General features: G+C 42.1%; 1 protein-coding gene and 1 pseudogene across 1 annotated transcript in view; one reads left to right on the plus strand and one right to left on the minus strand.

Annotated features, from left to right (window-relative positions):
- Jazf1 (JAZF zinc finger 1) overlaps nucleotides 1-20,229 on the minus strand; it is a 353,771-nt gene that overhangs the window by 264,186 nt on the left and 69,356 nt on the right. The window lies entirely within an intron of this gene.
- On the plus strand, nucleotides 14,931-15,028 carry LOC115071795 (annotated as a pseudogene).

Consider the following 20,229-nt stretch of genomic DNA (forward strand, 5'->3'; position numbering starts at 1 on the left):
CAAATTTCTTCAAACTCAGGTATGACACTCATGGTGAGAGTACTAGATTCATGGTAAGCATGTGGCAGTGACAGATGACAATGATGATGGCAACAGTCACAGCTAATATTTCTTGCACACTGGTATGTTAGGTACATGTTAAGCATATTATACACAGCACTTCATCTAATTGTTGGAAAAAAAAAAAAAACCTCTGAGGAAGGTACTATCATCCTCTGTGCAACAGAAAAGTCCTTTAAGGGAAGTCTACTATCACCCTCTCCTGCTTTTTCAGTGCTAAGGGGTTTGAGACACCTTTTAAAAGAACTTGTATTCTGGCTGACTATAAACAATCCTGTGAAATTATTATCTGTTCATGACTTAGAGAACGACTAAGACACATTTTTAAGGTGAACAGATTCTAGATTAGAAATTTAAACCCAAGCTTTGGCACCTCACCAGAGTATGGTAGAGAGTATGCAACCTGGGCAGGATTTTAACATATTTTTAAAACTTACTCAGAGGCAAAAAGAGAACTGATAACTAGAAGGGGTCCTCACTTTCCTGCAAAGCCATAGGGCTTTTTCAACTCAGAGCTGTACTTTCCCTTGACCTTGGAAACAGTCAAGGGAAGTTTTTGTGCTTGCTGAAGACAGACACTCTAAACATCGTGTTCTTTTTAATGGTTCTGATGACATATATCCAAGTACTTAAAGTCAAGCTTTTGAAAGATGCTTTTTTATTCTGTTGACTAGTCTAAAATCCAACATTGGAAGAAAGAGAAATGAACAGTGTGTTCCACACTCCCAGCTTATTAAAAGGGGGAAAGAAACAAGTGCTGAAGACAGTGGAGAAACCCACCAGCTTCAATAAATGAGAGGAATACTTCTGTCCATAAATCAAGTTTGAAATAAATATAAACCAGGATATCTAAAACAATGCATGAGTATTTTTATAAACTATAATCCTTAAATGAACTCTAGGTTTTATGATTTTTTTTTTCTTTTCACAGTGATGGGGATGGAATCTAGAGACTTATGTGTGCCAGGCAAGCACTCTACCTCTGAGCTACATATCTAGTCCCAAACTCTTGGTTTTAGATTAGCATCTCTAAGCATGACTAAAACTCTCATAAAGTAAGCAAATGAAACACTTTCTGAATTAAAGGGAGAATTTAGATTCTCCCAAGAGGTTGTAATTCTTATTGAAGGGGGAGGGTTGCTTTATGCATAGGAACAGGAATGTTGGGAGGCATGGAGGGTGTCTCAGACAACAGCTGAATGCCAGCCACGATTCCATAGGTTCAGTTTACATCCTGAGCATTAAGCCCTTTAAGCAGAGTGATTAGTTTCCTGGAGAACAGGTCGGTTCAGTTAAAGTTACTCCAGAAACACCTTTTCACTTTGATCACTTTAGACACAAAGTTTAGAGTGTGGGAAAAGAAGACAGCGTACCCACTGCTAACATCTATGGACCCAAGGTCTTCCTGGAAGAAGGGAATCAGGAGATCGGCTGGACTGAGTATGTAGTACATGGTCATAGTCCAACAAGCCAGGTCTGGGGAAGCTGTGTGTAACCTAATTTTGTGTTGGGATAAAAACTGGAAGGCACAAACTAAAGCAATAACGTGCATCCACTTTTGGATACAGACATAACTCTTTCCAAATCTGCTGGTGAGCTGCTAGCAACAGTACTGTGTAGATCATGTGGTCCACCTCTCTGAAAACATAACAGTACCAAAATGATTTGGATGGAAGTTTGCATTTTTAGTATTGCTTTGAAACATAATGTTCAGTGACTTGAAGCAATCGGTTTCCTCGACTCTACAGACAACCACAGGGACAATGGAAAGCCAGTTCCCTTTATAACCTCACTGTGACACATGGATTCAGCAGCCACCACAACTGTGATTTCAAACACAATGGATCTGCCATTATAGCTTTTCAACTTTTTAATGGTTGTTATGAACCATATTTTAAGCACACTTCTATCAGAGGCACACAGTCACGCTGTGTGCTATAGCATATGCTATTTATTTACATATTATATACTGTATAGTATGGTTTACTCCACTGTAAGAATATCTAACACTATTAAGATGCAAAGAAAGATCTGAAAGGGAAGCACAAAAGGATCTGACTTATTTAAACCTAAAGCCCAATTCAAGTATTGGGAGAACAGGATTCTAGACAGAGGAGCAGGGAGGAGAGGGGTGGGGCCCTGGGGTAATGGCCTGCTTAGAATGCTGGAAGAACCACAAGGAGGCAGTGGGCCAGAGTGAGTGAGGAAGAGGGCAGAAAGGATAAGGTGAGGTGGGCAGAGACCTCTGCCAGTGCATGGGCTTGGGCATATCATCCTTGGAAGGTAGGGAAACCCGAGAGTTTACAGCAGAAGAATGGCATGGTAGATGGACACTGGCTGCTGTCTTCAGAATATACCAGAGGAGATAAGGTCGAAAGCAGGGAGACAGACTGGAAAGTATTGCAGCCATTCAATGTCAGTACTGTGATCTTGGCCCAAGGTAGTAGTATGGCAGTGGTGGGAAGTGGTAGAGTTCTGGGTATATTTTAGAAGTAGGGTCAAAGGTGTGAGTTTGGTATACAAGATAAGACACAAGTCTAAGATGACTCCTGAGTCAGCAGCTGGAAGAAGTTGGTTATGGTTTACTGTGATGAGCATGACTGGCCACAGAAGATAAGTTGGAAATGCCTGCTAGACTTGAAATGGGCCAGTTGTTGGTATTCAAACATGGAGTTAAAGAGAGAGGCTAGGACTGAAGATATGTATTTGGAGTATTTGGGATCTGGGTGACATTAACATGATAAGCTAAATGAGATCTGGGAACCAATAAAGGAGACAGGAGGCAGAATCCCTGCAGGTACAATGGAAGGAAGGTGGGGGAAACCTGAGTGTTCTAGGGAGGAGGATGGTACCTTCTCCACCAGATACTGCCAATAGGTCAAAAGAGTTATAGCGGGGGCTAGGGAATTGGCTCAGCTGGCAAAATACAAGCACAAGGACCTGAGTTCAGATCCCCAGCACACATGTAAAAGCCAGGTGCAGCAGCAAACATCTGTCACCCTGGTGCTGGAGGGGGTGGAGACAGGCAGATCCTGGGGCTCACTGGCCAGTCAGTCTAGCTGAACCAGCGAGCTCCAGGTTCAGTGAGGTACCTCGTCTAAAAACAAGGTGGAGAGGGAAAGATAGACAACATCAATCGAGACAGGTAGCTCACTAAAGTCTGTGACTGGGAGGTAGCTAGGTAAGGACTGCACGCCAGGCTCACTTCCTTTCTGCTAAGGGAGTCTTCTGGTCACACCTGACCTGCATGTACATCGCACATGTTCTGTGCTACCTGACTGGATGTGTGCCATAAAGATTTGCTCTAGTTCCAATGTTCAGCAGCCGTAGGCATGCTTTTATTTTATAGTTTGTATGGAAATGTTGGGTTTTTATGTCTTCCATATAAATACAGATTATCTTTATCATATAAAATCATGAAATCAGATGAACAAAAGGAAAAATATTAAAGTCATTAATAGTATTTGCAGTACTCAGAAGTCACCATATTTACAAATTGGTATGTGTCAACTTTCCAGACTCTTCTTCAATCACAAATACAGACACATAATTTGTTTTCAAAAACTTATACTAAATAATTTAGAACTTTTTTCAGCAATAATATGTCATATATAATTATCTTGGTATATAATACATGTTTTTATACCAACCTCTCACCTCCTTCAAGCCAGCACTTGAATGCTTTCCCCCTTAGGTGACATCTCTGATCACTCTACTCATTACTGTGACAACATCCCCACTTCCTTTCTCTGGTCCTGTCTTACTTTCCTCCAAGCAGCTTCATGTTCCAACATAACTTGTATTCAATTCACTTCGTTTATTTATGTTTTTTCCCCACAGCTAATATATAAATTGTACAAAAGCAGAAAGTATTGGCTGTTCTGTTTTTAATTATATCCCTACTCCCTGGTACAGGACCTGGCAGGTAGCAAGCACTCAAAACATATTTATTGAATAAATTGTATATAATGACCTACCTTCACCCCTCTCAGAGTTATATAAGGAATTTTCTTATATTCTATGAGATAACACTATGAAAAACTTTGACACTTAGATAAATATATAGTGTTGTTCCTACTGTCATTATATTGAAGACATGTTCCAGTCCTATCAAATGTGACTAAATCGGTCATGCATGAGCTATGATTCCCTACCTCCCTCTTTATGCATCTCATAAAGGTTGAATATTAAGAATTCTTGGTGTACTAGGGTTCTGGAAAGAATTAGGCTCCCAGCCCAACTCAAGGTCTAACCCTATAAATAATTATCTTACTCACAAGTTGTTTTTTCCTTTTTTTGTCTCTGCATGAAGAGGACAAGGGTAGAAGGTAGGAGGGATTAAAAGATTAGATGCAGTATGGTCTTTTAAGATTGCAAAGAGGGGGCCAGAGAGACAGCTCAATGGTTAAGAGCACTGGCTGTTCTTTCAGAGGATCAGGGTTTGGGTCCCAGTACCCACATGGCAGCTAACAACCATCCATAACTTCAGTTCAGAGGGATCTTCTTGCCTCCATGGTCACTGCACACATGAGTGCACTTACACATGCAAGCATAACACTTATACACATAAACTAAAAATAAATACATTTTTAAAAGAGAATGCAAAGTATGTCTGGTTTCCCTTTATTGTGCATTAGAAATACAGTTTCACCTCAAGGCCACCAGGGGCAAGGATTCTGTCCTTGATTTTTGCTCAGCTGGCAATGAGGATACAAGCATGTTCCACCCAGGGTAGAGTTCAGTGTACTCTCTCAGTGACCTCCATCTGGAAACCAAGAGAATACAAAGTATGCTATTGCTTAGAAGCTACACTAAATAGCATGTTATGCCATGTCACCCTGAGGATTGTTTGGAGACAAAACAAATGGGGCAGAGTTAGAAGACAAAGGAGAGCTGTCTTTTAAATGCAGAAGTCTCGCAGTTAGTAGGAAACTTATCATGACGACATGTTTGTTCCCCCATATTTCATCTGGGTTAGAAATGGTTGTTTAAAATTCCTCTTAAAATGCCATGGCTCTTCAGAGGCCAACAATAATAGCTTTCACTTGCAAAACTAATGGTTCCTGCAGCTAAACTGCAGAGTGCTGTGAATTCCGGTGAGGAAGGTAATTAATCTAACTGAGCTGGACACACAGGGTTTTAAATGGTAGGGTTGCGTCTTGGGACCCTAGGCAGCCAGACCTGCTCTGTGGATGGAGTGTGCACAGGTTGACAGTGGGGCCAGCGTGGGAAGCTCACTTTTGCTTTCACAAGATTTCCTTCCTCATCTTCTCATGTTTCTTTAGAAAGACTAACTTATGAAATTATATTAAAGACGCTAACATCAAAGTTGGAAAACTGACTGATTTGAGATTTAAGCAGTTTAATTGTAAGATTTTCCTTGTGGGACACATACCAGACCTGGCTGGCTCCTCTCACATTACACTGAGACAAGTTCTAAGGAATGAGGGTGTCAATCAGAAGGAACCACACACATTCCTAGAGAAACGCTTTCAGTATTCTCTTCCATGAGTGACTCCTTGAGAATGTGCCACCTGAACCCCTTCCATCCAGGCTTCTTTTCCGAAGTAAACAGAATACCAACCAGAGAGGCTATTCTAATGCTGGGCTATTTCCCAGTAGTGACAACATGTTCTCAAGAAGGATCAGACAGAGTGGGAAACTGTTTATAGGATGACACATGGTATGGGCTCTGGTCTAAATCTCTCAGGCCTCACCCTACCCCAAGCAAGGTGCAGGTTTACAGCAGGTATCAAGAGCAGTTTTCACTGTGTCACGGTTGACATTAGTCTATGAACTGGCGTAACTAGAGAAAAAGAATAAATACACACCAGACCAAAGGATTATGAATAAAGAGGATTGCACACATGACAATTTTTTTCTTCTGAAAAGCAGTACTTGCTTTTCATTTGTTTTTCATACTGGCATCACTTCATAACAGTTTGGATACTTTCATTACAGATGAGTCGGGAACCCGGGAACCGATGCTTCCATAGCTTCTGAGCCCCAGGCATCTGGCTTGCTGAGCTTCAGCACACGGGCTGCAACATGCCGTCATGTCAATGAAAAGAACTCAAGTGTTACAGGACACCACCATATTCTTAATAGACACAGGGTCCAACACATGTTAATACCTCACTCTACAGCCAGGCCTTCTGCCAAGTCAAAGGGACCCAAAATCACCTTCTAACAGCCAGGATGGGCATTTTGGATTGAGCCCAGTGTCTTTATTTCATTCACCATAGGGCCATTTCTCCTTGCACTGTAAAGGACATTGGTGAATAAGAGCTATGTCAGTATAGCAACATGGCTGAGAAGTTTAAACAAACTAGTGAGGTAACTTATGGTTTTCATACCAAGCATACCTTTGACAGGCTGCACATAAATACTCTGCTCAGTTCTGAACACCATGTGCTCCAATATGAAATATAGTGCTGTATCTGAGCAGGAGACACAGAATTCCACCGATTTCTAAAATACAGGTTCATGTTTACACTTTCCTCTTCCACGCAGGCCCCACGGTCTGGTGGACTCACATAAAGCTGGGTCTAAAGGAATTTGAGAACTCACAGGACTTCCTCAGTTCTTGACAGATGCTGAGTTTTGGAAAGTTATTTAAATTGTATTGTAATTGCTTTATTCCTGGAACAGGAACAGAGGTGACTACAAATTTATAACTGCAGCAGAAGCATCAAAACTTTGAGCAGTTCCAAATAGCTCAAGCAGCAAACATAAAATTAATCTGTCACCTAGATCTGCCAGTCTTACAGATGTGCATTTTAATTTGCCCCTAAATACCAAGCAATGTACAAACCTCCCCCTAGAGTGACTTTCCAGTATTTATTGTGGGGAGCATCTGAAGGCACTGCATGTCTCCTGCAGTTTAACAGCCAGCCTATTGAAGTATTTTTGTGTGGCTTAAAAGCATGTACACACTGTGCAAATATAAGCCAAGCAGAAGCTGAGCCATGTCACCTGTAGAGAACACAACCAGCAATAGCACTACAAGGTCACGTGACCTACAGTCATGTGCTGGGGCATGGGCTGGGGCAAGAATGTTCCTAGTGCCCATAATCCCTAGGCTTCTTACTGTAAATGGATGAAATCCAGAGATGTGTCTCATGAAGTACATCATAAAAGGCAGGAATGAGGGACCTAGTGTCTCAGCTGGCTTCTTAAGCCCAAAGTCACCCAAACAGCAGCCTACGCCAGATACCACAGTAGGTTACCAACAAGTTAGATAAACTGCTGCCAGTCTAAGGGCCTGTAAAAAAGGACATGATGTTCTCATGGGTTATGACCTTATCAAACTAAATTGTCATTTTATTACTGTTCCAAGGAAAGAATAAACAGCCAGGATCGACACTATTGCACATTTGCCTCTAACTTAGTATACTGTGGAAGAAGGCATGTCAAGTTCTACTTTCTAGATCCTGAGCTGGAACTAAAACATCTACACAGGAATGATTTATTAAACTAGCAGTGACCTGCAGATTAAACCAAAGGGACATGAAGATAGAAGCATATCTGTACCATTTTATCCAGATACTTCTAACTTCCTAGAGCTAGGAAAGTACACGCTGAGTGGCTTGAAAATATGACTACTCAGGTGCGGAGGCCCAGTGATGGGACCCATGAGTGGTAGGCAGTGACCCCTCTTCAGAGGATAGTCTTGCGGAAGTCAGAGTGACAGTTAACTTGAGAGACAACCTCAATTCTTCAACTACTTTACACTATCTTTACCATGTCTGTTTTTTTCAGTCAACAAACACTTGCTCAGTCTGTGCCAGACACTGTGCTCAGCATTGCTTTTTCCTAGCAGACACAGTCATACTTAGGTCTAGTTAATTTACCACCTGAACTGCCTCTGTAACCTCACTTCATGTTTACCTTTCCAGTCATGTAAACGTATTTAGTCCTTGGACTAGCCAGGCTGAGGCACTGTGATCAAGAATAGCCTCTCCTTTGCACACTGTTCATGGGAATGTAAAGTACTACAGCCATTATGGAAAACAGTATGGAGGGTCTTCAAGAAAATTAAACATGGAACTTTCACATGATCCTACTTCAGATATAGACAACTTCTGATCCAAAGAAAACTGAACCCGTGTCTCAAAGGAGTATCCCATGCTCAGTGTAACATTACTGACAACAGTCAAGACACAAAGTCAACATATGGGCCCAGCAATGCATGAACTTATGAAGAACTTATGTCTACACACTCCATGGGATACAGTCACAATGAAGGAAAATGCCTCAATATAATGTACATATAAAAGGTACAGAGCTAACACCACACTGGGAGAAATTCTGAAAGCCTGAAGGAAAAGGATGCCCAGTGTCCTGGATAAATTTAGTTGTCAACCTGGGTTGAGAGAGCCTCAGTTGGGGAACTGCCTCCAGTGACCATGTCTGTGGGGCATTTTCTTGATTGTTGAGTGATGTTCGAGGGCCCAGCCAACTGTGAATGGTGCCATCCTTGGGCAGGTGGGCCTGTGTTACATAAAAAAGCAGGTTGGGCATGGTCCAGGGGAGCAAGGCAGTAAGCAACGTTCCTCTATGGCCTGTGTTTTAGCTCTTGCTTCCAAATTCCTGTCCTGAGTTCCTACCTTGGGCCCCCTCAGTGATGAACTGTGACCAGGGAGATGTAATCCAAATAAACACTTTCTTCCCCAAGTTGGTATTTGTCAGTGTTTTGTCACAGCAATAGAAGGCAAACTAGAACACCCAGTTTCACCATTTTTATTCACGACAGTACTAGCAGTCCTAACCATGTAATTCAGGAAGGAGAAAGAAATGAAGGAATCCAAACTGTAAAGAAGGAAGTCACACCATCACTGCTGGCAGCTGATGCAACCATACAGATAAAACCTTCAAAGACTCTCCCAACAACTCTTAGAATAAATGAATTCAGCAAAATTGCAGGATTTGAAATCAACATAAAAAAATGATAGTCTTTTTATAGACCAGCAGCAAATTATCTAAAAAGAAATCAAGAAAACCATCTGATTGATAATAGCTTCAAAAATAATAAAACTCCTAGGAAAAAATTTATCCACAGAAGTTAAATATCTCTATAATGAAAATGACAAAACATTGATGCAATAAACTGAAGAGGACACACAAAAATGGAAATACATTCATATCTTCCACTTCTCATGGATTAGAAGAATCAGTATCAAAATGCCCAGATTACCCCCAAACAATCTACAGAGTCAATGCTATATTTATCCAAATACCAATGACACTCATCACAGAACTTGAAAGGGCAAATATAAATATGGAACCACAAATTATCCAAAACAGCCAAAGTAATCAAGTCACCAAAACAAAACAACACAAGAGGGATCATAATATCTGACTTGAAAATACACTTCAAAGCTATAATAACCAAAATAGCCTGGTATGTATCTTGAAACAAACACACAGATCAGTAGAAGAGAATATAGTACCTAGATGTAAATTCATGCATGTACAGCCACAGGATCTTCAACAAAGGTACTAGGAACAGACACTGAGGGCCACATCTCTTGCCTAAATGGTACTTAGAAATTGCATATCCTCATTAAATAAATAAAAAAGAATTGGATAGCCTCATGCAGAAGAATAAAACCAGACCCCTAACTCTCATCTTATGCAAAAATCATCTTAAATGAATTAAAGATATCAGACCCAAAACTATGAAACTATAGGAAAACAAAGGAAAATACTTCAAGACATTGGGAATTTTTGGATAAAATTCTAAAGCATTGGTAACAAAAACAGAAACAGACAAATAGGATGATACCAACCTAACAAGCTCCTACAGAGAGAGCAAGGGAGTGAGGTGTGCAGAGATAGCCTGCAGAATGGGAAAAGGTGCCTGTGAACTGTACATCTGACAGGGAGTTAGCAACTAGAATCTAAGACTTCAAAAGACTTGATAGCTTCAAACATCCACATAATCTGATTAAAAATGGGCAAAAGATCTAGAAAACATAACAATGTCCAATAGGCAAATGAAAAAAAGGTTCAACTTCAGTAACCACCAGGGAAATGTAAATGAAAATCACAGTGAGACATGGCTATTAGCAGAAGTAAAAACGATAAGTGCTGGGAAAGAGAGAAAGAGACCATTTACATACTGTTAGTAAAATAAGACCCCCCCCCCAAAAAAAAGTTCTAGCATTTCCTTTGCTGGGCGTGGTGGCACATGCCTTTAATCCCAGCACTCAGGAGGCAGAGGCAGGCAGATCTCTGTGAGTTCAAGGCCAGTCTGGTCTACATAGTGAGTTCCAGGTCAGCTGGGGCTACAGGGAGACCTTGTCTCAAAAAGACCTAAAAAAAAGGAATGTAAATTAGTACAGCCACTATGGAAAAATGTGGAGCTTCCTCAAAAAAAAAAAATAGAATCACCATTATATCAACAATCCCACTATTGGATGTAGAGCTGAAAGTGTGTAGAGAAACACTTCCATGTTTGTACAGTATTAGTCATAATAACCAAGAAATGGAAACTTGTCTGTTAATCAATTGATGAGTGCATAAAGAAAATGTGGCACAGATATACAATGGAGTACCACTCAGTCATAAAAGGATGAAGTCTTGAAGCTTCTTATGACACTGATGGAACTGGAGATCCTTATATTAAGTGAGAGGAGGAGCCAGGAACAAAAAGGCAGGTACTGTGTAATCTCATTCATATCAGAATCTGAAAAGATGGACCTCATAGAAATTGAGAGGAGAAAGATGGTTACCAAAGGCCAGGGAGAGCAGCTGACAGGAAGGCAGTAGCAAGGGAAGGCCAATGAGCATCAAGTTGCATTCAGATGGAGAAATAAGTTCTAGTGGGCTACTGTAAAGTAGGGTGATCATGGGCAATTAGTAAAAAGAAAAGGTGGGGTGAGGGCAGTGCTTGAAATCTGGTCCATGAGATAAACAAATTACCCCAATTTTCTGTCTAGTTTCTTCCAGGGGACCTTATTATAGTTGACAACTAGAGCTGGCTGAAGGGATCAACCGTCAATCTTGGTCTACTCTTGTGCTGATTCAATCTGAGTCAAAATGCCTGTAGATAAGGGTATGGTTTGTTGTTTTACTGCTTAGTGAAGTAGAACTGTTTAGCTAATCCAAACTAATCCAAATAAATTCAATAAACAGTTTTACAAATTTCCACATGCTTGTCAGCTACAAAAACAGAAACAAGAAACAGAAAATCAGAAGGCACCTCATACGGGTTATTTGCTTCCATGTTTGAAGGTGTGGGTTTTTTTGTTTGGTGGTGGTGTGTGTGTGTGTGTGTGTGTGTGTGTGTGCATATGTGTGTGCATGCACACACATGCACTGGAGACAGAACCAGGGACTTCATACATACCACATAAGCATTCTGTTCCTGAGCTACACCCCAAGCCCATGTTTCTACTCTTTGTCTGGAGACATTTTTCTTTAGGGCTTTGTTTGGCATAACTTACTGGTTTATTTGTTGATTCTTTATTCATTCATTCGGTTTCTACTGTTGTTGAGGTAGAATGTGAAATCCAGGATTTCCCTTTAAGTATATGATAAAATACAGAACTAAGCCTGCCTCTGTAAAACATCACTGCTTTCTACCAAATTACACAATGTCTTTGAGAAAGGTCCGTGTGTCTCTTTGAGGAGGTTCTTTACTAGTAAAAGATTAAAAAAAAAATCCACAAATCCACCTTAAAATGTTTTTCTGAGAACCCAATTAAAGGATACATCCAAAAGTGCTTGGTAGGTATTAGACGGTATCATTGTGGATGATTAGCCTGCACATCTATTATAAGAAAACCTAGTATCAAAAAAAGTAAGGTGTTTACCTTTGAAAGACTTCATAGGGGAGCGTGCAGACATGCAGTGAGCATGCTTGCACAGGCATGTTATCTGTAGGATGGCTCAGGGCCCTGGGCGGAGATGTAGTTCTGTAAGCATCTGAGTCCTGGGTGAAACACACATAGCAGCCACTGTCTCCATGCCTGACTCTGAACTGTGAGGCATGGTGGTGCGAAAGCAGCGTCTCATTTTCAGTCATTCCAGTTCTAGAGCTCTTATTTCTCTACTCTTGTTTCAAGCTTGGCTGGTACAGAAAGGACACTAGGGATGTCCCAAACTTGATTTATGATCATGGGATGTCTACATCTGCTTCCTGTTGGTGGCATGAGTGGCTGTCTGGGACTTGCTTAAAATCAGTACAACTAGGAAAGAGCTTTGTGGAAGAAACATCAGTGGCATACTCACTTGGCAACTAAAGGCAAGAACAGTTAAGGACAGAGGAACCACTGGCAGCCACCGAGGACAGTTTCATTAGCTTCATTCACTGAAGCAGAACATGCACAAAACCCTCATCATTCAAACCAGATGCCGATTTTGTAACTTGCACTTTAGTGATGAACTGTTCCAATTTTCTTTTACTTTGAATATGCAATATTACAAAGCAGACAAATTACCACTTCAATAAAGACACACTTGAAGTTTTGCAAAATTGGTTTGAAAAAAAACTGGACATAGAAAACCTGTTTTCCAGAGTTTATTGCCTAAAGCATTTCACCCCCTTTTAAATCATGTGACAAAAGAAATGCCACAGTGAGCTTAAGACAAGATCAACTACAGGCAGCAAAGACAGCACCTTCTTATGATGATTAGCAACAAATCTTACCAGCTCCAATGATCTGATGAACAGGCACAGGGAGTCTGAGTTCATCCATCAGCAGCAGGATGAAGACCTACCCTCAGGGTGGCCATCAGATAAGATCCTAGTAAGAGTGAGTGAGTGAGTGAGAGAGAGAGAGAGAGAGAGAGAGAGAGAGAGAGAGAGAGAGGGAGAGGGGGGAGATCACAGATCACAGAGGCCCCAGGCACTTAGGCATTGAGTTCATAAATCTGTTCATAAAAGTCAAGCATACAACTCAATAATCTTCCTCTTAAAAATGATGACATTCCCCCTTGTCAGAGGAATAAGTAGGAGCAGATCCCAACCTCTGGTAAGACCTAAGCGTCTCTGGTGAGAACTGGAGCCAGGCAGGCATGAGAGAGGAGCACAAAGAACTGAGCCCAGAAGACTCTGACTTTGGCCTATGGACACTTTCCCTAAAGGGAAAGGGACCTCTGCTCTGCCTGTGGGACTATTCAAAGATGGTGGCCTCTAAGTGCTAAAAGTCCATTCCAATGAACTGCTGCCCTGTAAACAAAGGCATGGAGCTGCTGGCTGTGACTGCTGCTTTAGGGGAACAATTACAGCCTTGCAGAGATGGAAAGATGCCAGCTCCATTTTACAAACAGGACCAAGGAAGCAGGGTGAATCCTCATGAGCTAACAACAGAACCACCTCTCCAAGTCTCATGTCCTGGCCCCCTCCTCCTTTTTTCCTTCCCTGGGATGGGCATGAGGCTCTGAGAACCATCACCAAAGGCCACTAAAGAGCAATCACCGTGGCCCATCACGCTCTTCTCTAGCCTTAGATGTGCTCTTACAGAGGTTCTACATCATGGCTACAAAAGAAAATCGACATTCATACTGATCCCATTTCCCAGACCGACTCTGCCAGCACACTGCCACTAGACAATGCTGGGCTCCAGTATCCATTCACTCACCTCTAATAGTGTTTGCAAGGCAGGGTATATCTACAACCCATCTTACTGAATCACAAAGCTTACAAAGTGAGGTAACTTGAGGGCTGGAGAGATGGCTCAGCAGTTAGGAGATCGCTGACTGCTCTTACAGAGAACCAAGCTCAGTTCTCAGATGTGAGACAACGTGATTGAGCCTTAGGTACCAGGTCAGTGGCAGCCAGTTGTAGTGTTTGTTTGTTTGTTTGTTTCACTTTCTACAACACTGCTGGCGTTCAAAGGTATGCTAGAGAAAGAGTTCCCTATTTCGCTCTAAGAGTTATACAAGCAGCCTTGCCTGTGAACATAACTAGGTTCTTATATATGAAACAAGCAGATCTCAAACACTGATAATGATAATCTGAAAATCTGGGTGTCAGGGCCTTGCAGTTTACCTAGCTAGTTTTTCCTTCTAAAATCTTTGCTCCATACGTCTTGGGTGCTCTGTTTACTACTTCATTTCTCTTTTGAACAAAACTTCGAATCCCCAGAAACAGATGAGAAGGACATGTGAAGATTAACAAGAATAAGTTTCCACAGACAGGGTCACTAAGTGAGAGCCAGTGGTGAGCTCATGGAGAGCTTCATGACCAGCTCATGGCTCTCCTGGAGTTGGCCAGCCTCCACCGAAGCCTTTACCTCCTTACCATCACCTACCACATTTACCTTCTGGATGCACAGGCACCCAGCCAGACTGGAGAATTCTGCTCTCTGAGCTGGACACAAATACCCCTCATCTTTTAGTCTAAGCCCAGCCTGAAAACGGTAGCCTACTGGAGTCTCTGGGATCTGGATAGTTCTGCTGTCTGTCTGCCATCTTCTGCTGGTGGAGAGGCTGCCTATATAAACCAGAACATTTCAAAGAGGTCTGTCCTTAACTAAGGAAGACCTACAGCTTCAAGGCTGCTTTCCTCAGTACACAGACTATACAGAAGAACCCCAGGCAAACAGGGCAAAACATGACCAGTTCCATTTTACTACTGATCTGTTAGTGATTCTACTGGAAGCTTTTTTTTGATAAATCAAAATTTATTATCCTGGGATCTCTGATGCTGAGACATTTCAATAAATTTTGTGAATCACAAATACATATGCAGATACATGCATATCAGAAGGGTTTTAAAAGGACCACAGTTTTTTTAACTTTTACAAAAACTTTATTGAGAATTTCATACATGCATATAAAGTGTTTTGATCAAATCCATGCCCACTCCCTCCCCTCCAACATTTCCCCCTCTGAAGAGATAATCCTAAAATCTTTTAAGGATCACTTCTTGGCCTTTTGGCTAAGATCAAGTGTAGTATCAGTTCAAGCTTTAGGCTCTGGAAACACAAAACTGAATGCAACATATGTTCTACCCTTGAGGAACTCAAGTCTGGTGTGGGATATTTCTCCAAATACTCTTCAAAAGGAAACTGTTATCAGGCGATTAAGTGTAAACAGAGGTATACTAGGTGCTTTGAGAAAATGGGACATGGGGTCTAGGAGTATAGTTCAGTGATGGAATCCTTGCCCAGCACAGATGAAGCTTTAGATTCAATTCCCAGTGTCACAAAGGGAAAAGGAGATGGAAGAGGAGAAGGAAGAGGAAGAAGAAAAGAAAGAGGAGAAAGAGGAGGAGCAGGAGCAGGAGGAAGAGGAGGAGGAGGAGGAGGAGGAGGGGGAGGAGGAGACTTGGAATGCTTCATCAATGGGACCATATAACCTGGGCTTATGGGATGAGTAGGAGTTTTCTAGGTAATGAAGTGGAAGTGAAGTGACATTCCCAACAGAAAAGGCTGTGTTCAAAAACTCAAATTTATGAAGTGCTGGCAGTCCAGGGAGTGAAGAAAAGCAGCCTTCATGTGAGGGGAGGTGGGGACGGGTAAAGGAGGCACTTGGGCAGCTAAAATGGTCTCTAAGGAACTGGAGAGTCAAAGGAGCCTTTAAAGCTCTGGGCAGTGACATGATTAGGTGGTATTTTTGTTTTTTTCTAAAGTAATTCTGGCAGACATTCTGAGAGTGGGCAGGAGTCTACATCAGCACTGTGCAAACAAAATAAAATGCAAGTCACAGAGCCAAGTCACATATGTAATTTTAAATTTTCTACTAGCTGCATTTAAGGTAGAAAAAAAAACCAAATGAAATTAATTCAATAGCATATTTTAAGCTCCCAAATCCAAATTATTATTACTGAACATGTTATCAATATCTTTAAAATTATGAATGAGAGGGCTAGAGACACGGCTCAGCAGTTAAGAGCACTGGTTGTTCTTGTAGAAGACCTGGGTTTGAATTCCAGCACCCACATGGTGGCTTACAACCATCTGTAACTCTAGTTCTAGGGGATCTGATGCCTCCTTTTGTCCTCCAAGGCACTGTATGACATAGGTGTACTTACATGCAGGCTTAACATTCATACACATAAAATAAAAATATTATTAATGAGGTATTTTTCAATCCTATTTTTCTTCTAAGCCAGGTACCATTGTAGCATACCTCAATCTGGACAAACTGCATTTTACATGTTCAAAAGCCAGATGTGGCTGCTGGTTTCCAACCTTGACAGCACAGCTCTGAAGAAACATATATACATACCCCAGTCAGGAGGCTATAGCCCAAGTCTAAACAGACAAGCTCTAGGCAGGTCTTCTTGCCACTGGACACAGATTAGAATGCAATTTTAAAAACAAGTGAGTTCATGTGATATGGACTTTCTGGGTACAGAAAAGGGGTGAGGGAAAGGTGGAAGGTGGGTATTAATCAGAGTTAAGGATATATTAAAAAGGCATATAGAGACCTACTATTTTATAAACTACAAAATATATTTTTTAAAAAAGCATTTGATTAGAAGTACCCTCCGATACTGTTCCCAGAAGCTACAGGTTTTTAAAGAAAAACCCTAGAACCAGATGCAGGCTACCTCCCTCTGAGTTGGCCAGGAAGGCTCCAGAGGCTCCCAAACAACACAGGCTATTGCAATTGCTCTTGGCTGCCCATCAAAACTAGCTAGTAAGATTTCATTCCTGAAGACCCCACACACTTTGGTTGCAGAACCAAGAAATCAAGTGGAAACTGGACTGGAGCTTCCTCCCTGCTAGCTAATGTTCATAGTGCCAAAAGATGCTTACTTTGCAGGCTGCTGGGGGTCGGGGGAGCCATCAATAATCTATGTGCTACAATACTAACCTGCTAGGCAAGATATTCCTACTGATATACTAGTGGCAAGACTATTATGGGAAGAACCACTCACTTTATGATTGGAGTTAAGATCTGCTCCACAGGATAGAATATAATGCTTGGTACTCTAAGCCTGCTCAAAAGCCTATGGCTGGGTTAGTCACAGACCCTGGGGGAAGGTTTACTACTGGGTTTTGTTTGTTTGCTTTTGATAAATAGACATAGTCTAAATATTTACGTTTATACTCATAAATTAGTGCTTTCAGCCTTGGTCAGAGAAACTTCTTTTTGCAGTGGGCAGCAGTTAATGCAGAAACTCATAATTGGTCAAAATGCTGAGGATAAGTGACTGTTGTATACTTAGTTCTACACAGGATACCAATATCACTTCCTCCAAGGACCAGGGACCATTTTGGAAGAGGATACAGAAAGGCAGGGGATGAGAGTGATATGAGAAACTTCTGGATGGGGTATGGCCATTAAACTCATGAACTGACAGCAGCTGTGGTCACCGGCACAAAATCTACACCTGCCTGACTTGGCTAGCTGACGTTTCATCATGAATGGGGTAGGGTCTCATGAGGCCCCACCCCTCCCTGAGGAGCTGTTTGGTCATTAATTGGAGCTTGGGGAAGGGAGCCATTTTCTTCGTGGTGTAGCACTGGTAAGCTGCTCGTGCTCCAATAACATACTCCCTACCCATGCTTATACAAGCAACCCTAACTCAGAAGGTCACGACAAAAAAAGACATGAATGTAGGAGGGGAGCTAGCTGGGTCGGCCAGAATGGGAAAGGGATGAGAGGGTATTTGGAGGTAAATATAATCATGATACATTGTACACATGTATGAAATTGTCAAAAGAAGAAAATCTATTTAACTTTAGAAGCTTTAAGAAAACATTTTTTAAAGATTAAAAATAATCATGTACGTGTATATGTTTGTGGTGTAGGTATATGCATGTTTTTGCAGGTGTTTATGGGGGCCAGAAGAAGGCACTGGATCTCCTGGGACTAGAGTTATAGGCAGCTGTAAGCTGCTGGATGTAGGTGCTGGAACTCAAATTTGGGTCCTCAGCAAGGGCAGTCACATGCTCTTCTCTGCTAAGCCAGATCTCTAGGCCCTGGAAATTTGTTTTGAATAGGTAATAATTTACATAGTTTAAAAATATAAAAAGCACAGCAGATCACAATCCTGCTTCTGTCCACCCCTCCCCTATTCAGCCACCATCTGCTTGCTAGAGGTAGCTGCTCTACTGAATCTTGATTCAAGTAGTAACCTGCATGAACAACATTGCCCAATGTTTCTCCATGCAGATACAAGCAGATATGTATGCACTCCTCAAACTCCTTTGACATCAAAGGGCACACCTTACATACTGTTTCATACCTTTTTTCATTTAATGCCACTTCTTAGAGATCTTTCCGTATCAGTACATAAAGAGCTTCCATGTTCTCTTTAAACTACCACACAATGTTCCATTGTATGGAAGGATCATGGTTTATTTAACTAGTCTTCCACTAATGGATACTTGAATCATTTCCAATCTTTTCTAGTACAAACAGTGGTCTAATGGAAACCTCCTCTGTACATCATTTTATATATATTCAGATGTATCTGCAGTAAAAACTGCCAACACCAGACTTCTGGGTCAAAGGGCAACTGCATTTAATCCTGATAGACATTACCAACCTGTCCTTTACCATGGCTGTGCCATCTGGGCACTCATGAGAAGTACAGTGTACATTCTCCCACATCTGGTCAACAATGCAATTGCCATTCTTTAGAATTTTTGCAATCTGATAAAATGAAAAGTAGTACTTCTACATAGTTTAAACTCACATTCATTTTGTGTGAAAGTGCACATATTTTCTTAGGCTTAAAAAATGGCACATGGAGCTAGAGAGATACCTCAATGGTTAAGAGCACTGGCTGCTCTTGCAGAGGACCCAGGTTCAAGTCCCATCATCCACATGGCAGCTCACAACTGTCTGTAGCTCCAGTTATAGGAGAGCCAACATTCTCTTCTGGCCTTTGCAGGGACTGCATGCACATGGTATACTTACTTACATGCTGACAAACATTCATAAACATAAAATAAAATGACAATGCATTTCTTGTGTGAATTATCTGTTCTTGTTCTTAGTTTATTTTTCTATTGCTCTGGAAAGTCTTTTCATGTTCATTTGTAGGAGCACTTTATGTAGACAAATTGTCATATGTGTTTTGAATTTGTTTATTGTATTTTTGTCATATAAAATGTTTTATTTGAATTTAGTCAAATTAATTTTTTTCTGTTATGGCTTTTGAATTTTGAATCACAGCTCTAAAGCCTTCTTAAAGGATTTTATCCATGTTTTCACATACTTCTTTTACAATTTTAAGAAGATACAAATATATAATCACACCTTAAAATACTTTTTAAAAATGGTACTATTGCTCCCGCCCTCAGGCCTCTCTTGGGGTAAGTCTACCACGCAGGCCTCCGCCCCTTGAATCCCCCAGCCGCGCTCAACCTTCCATCTCCCCCCCTGTTCCCTACTCCAAGCTTGGGCCCTGTGCCATTCCTAGTCTTGGGCCCCCAGACACCTGGGCAGCCAGTGCTGATTCCTGACCCTGTTCACCCCAACCGGCTTGGTGCCTTCCCTGGACCCCAGGAGCACTGCCTCCGGACCGGACCCGCCCTCATCTCTCTGCTTCCCCGGACCTACACCACCGGTTAACTCTCCTGGCCTGCTCCCCTATCCTCAGGCCTCTCGGGGTGGGTCCATCGCTGAGCTCTCCGCGCCTTGACCCCCCCCCCCTCCCTGCAGCCCCCCCCCATTTGCCCTTCCATCTCCCCCGCTGTTCTCTGCTCCTGGTTTGGGCCCTGCGCCATTCCTGGTCTTGGGTCCCCAGACACCTGGGGAACTGGTGCTGCTTCCTGATCCTTTTCGTCCAGGCCAGCTTGGTGCCTTCCTGGGACTCCAGGAGCACTGCTTCTGTGGGACCTGGCTCTGCCCTCACCTCTCCCTGCTTCCCTGGTCCTGCAACACCCGCCAGCCTCTCTCTGGGGCTGACAGCCTCTTTCTGGGGCTCCGAGGCTTACCTTGCCTCTCCCTGATCCTTTGCATGCAGTACAACCCAGCTACTCAATCCATTCCCTGGGAAGTCTTGGGGCTTATTCCCACCCCATCTGCCTTTGTATCCCTGAGTGGCACGGCCACGGCCAGGATCTCAGGTCAGTCCAACACCCAAGTTCCTGAGGCCAAAATCATTCTTAGAAGATTCCAGACCTAAGGATAAAGTCTGAAAACTTCTGAACCACATTGGAATTGGGCCATCGCAGAAATCCTGAATACAAAATCAATCCGGCCACAACAATATAAAATCAAAAGAGAGAACCAGAAGCTTAGACGAACCAGCTC

Source organism: Nannospalax galili, unplaced genomic scaffold (genome assembly GCF_000622305.1).
Source record: "Nannospalax galili isolate Female #2095 unplaced genomic scaffold, S.galili_v1.0 scaffold158, whole genome shotgun sequence".
Classification (NCBI taxonomy): Eukaryota; Metazoa; Chordata; class Mammalia; order Rodentia; family Spalacidae; genus Nannospalax; species Nannospalax galili.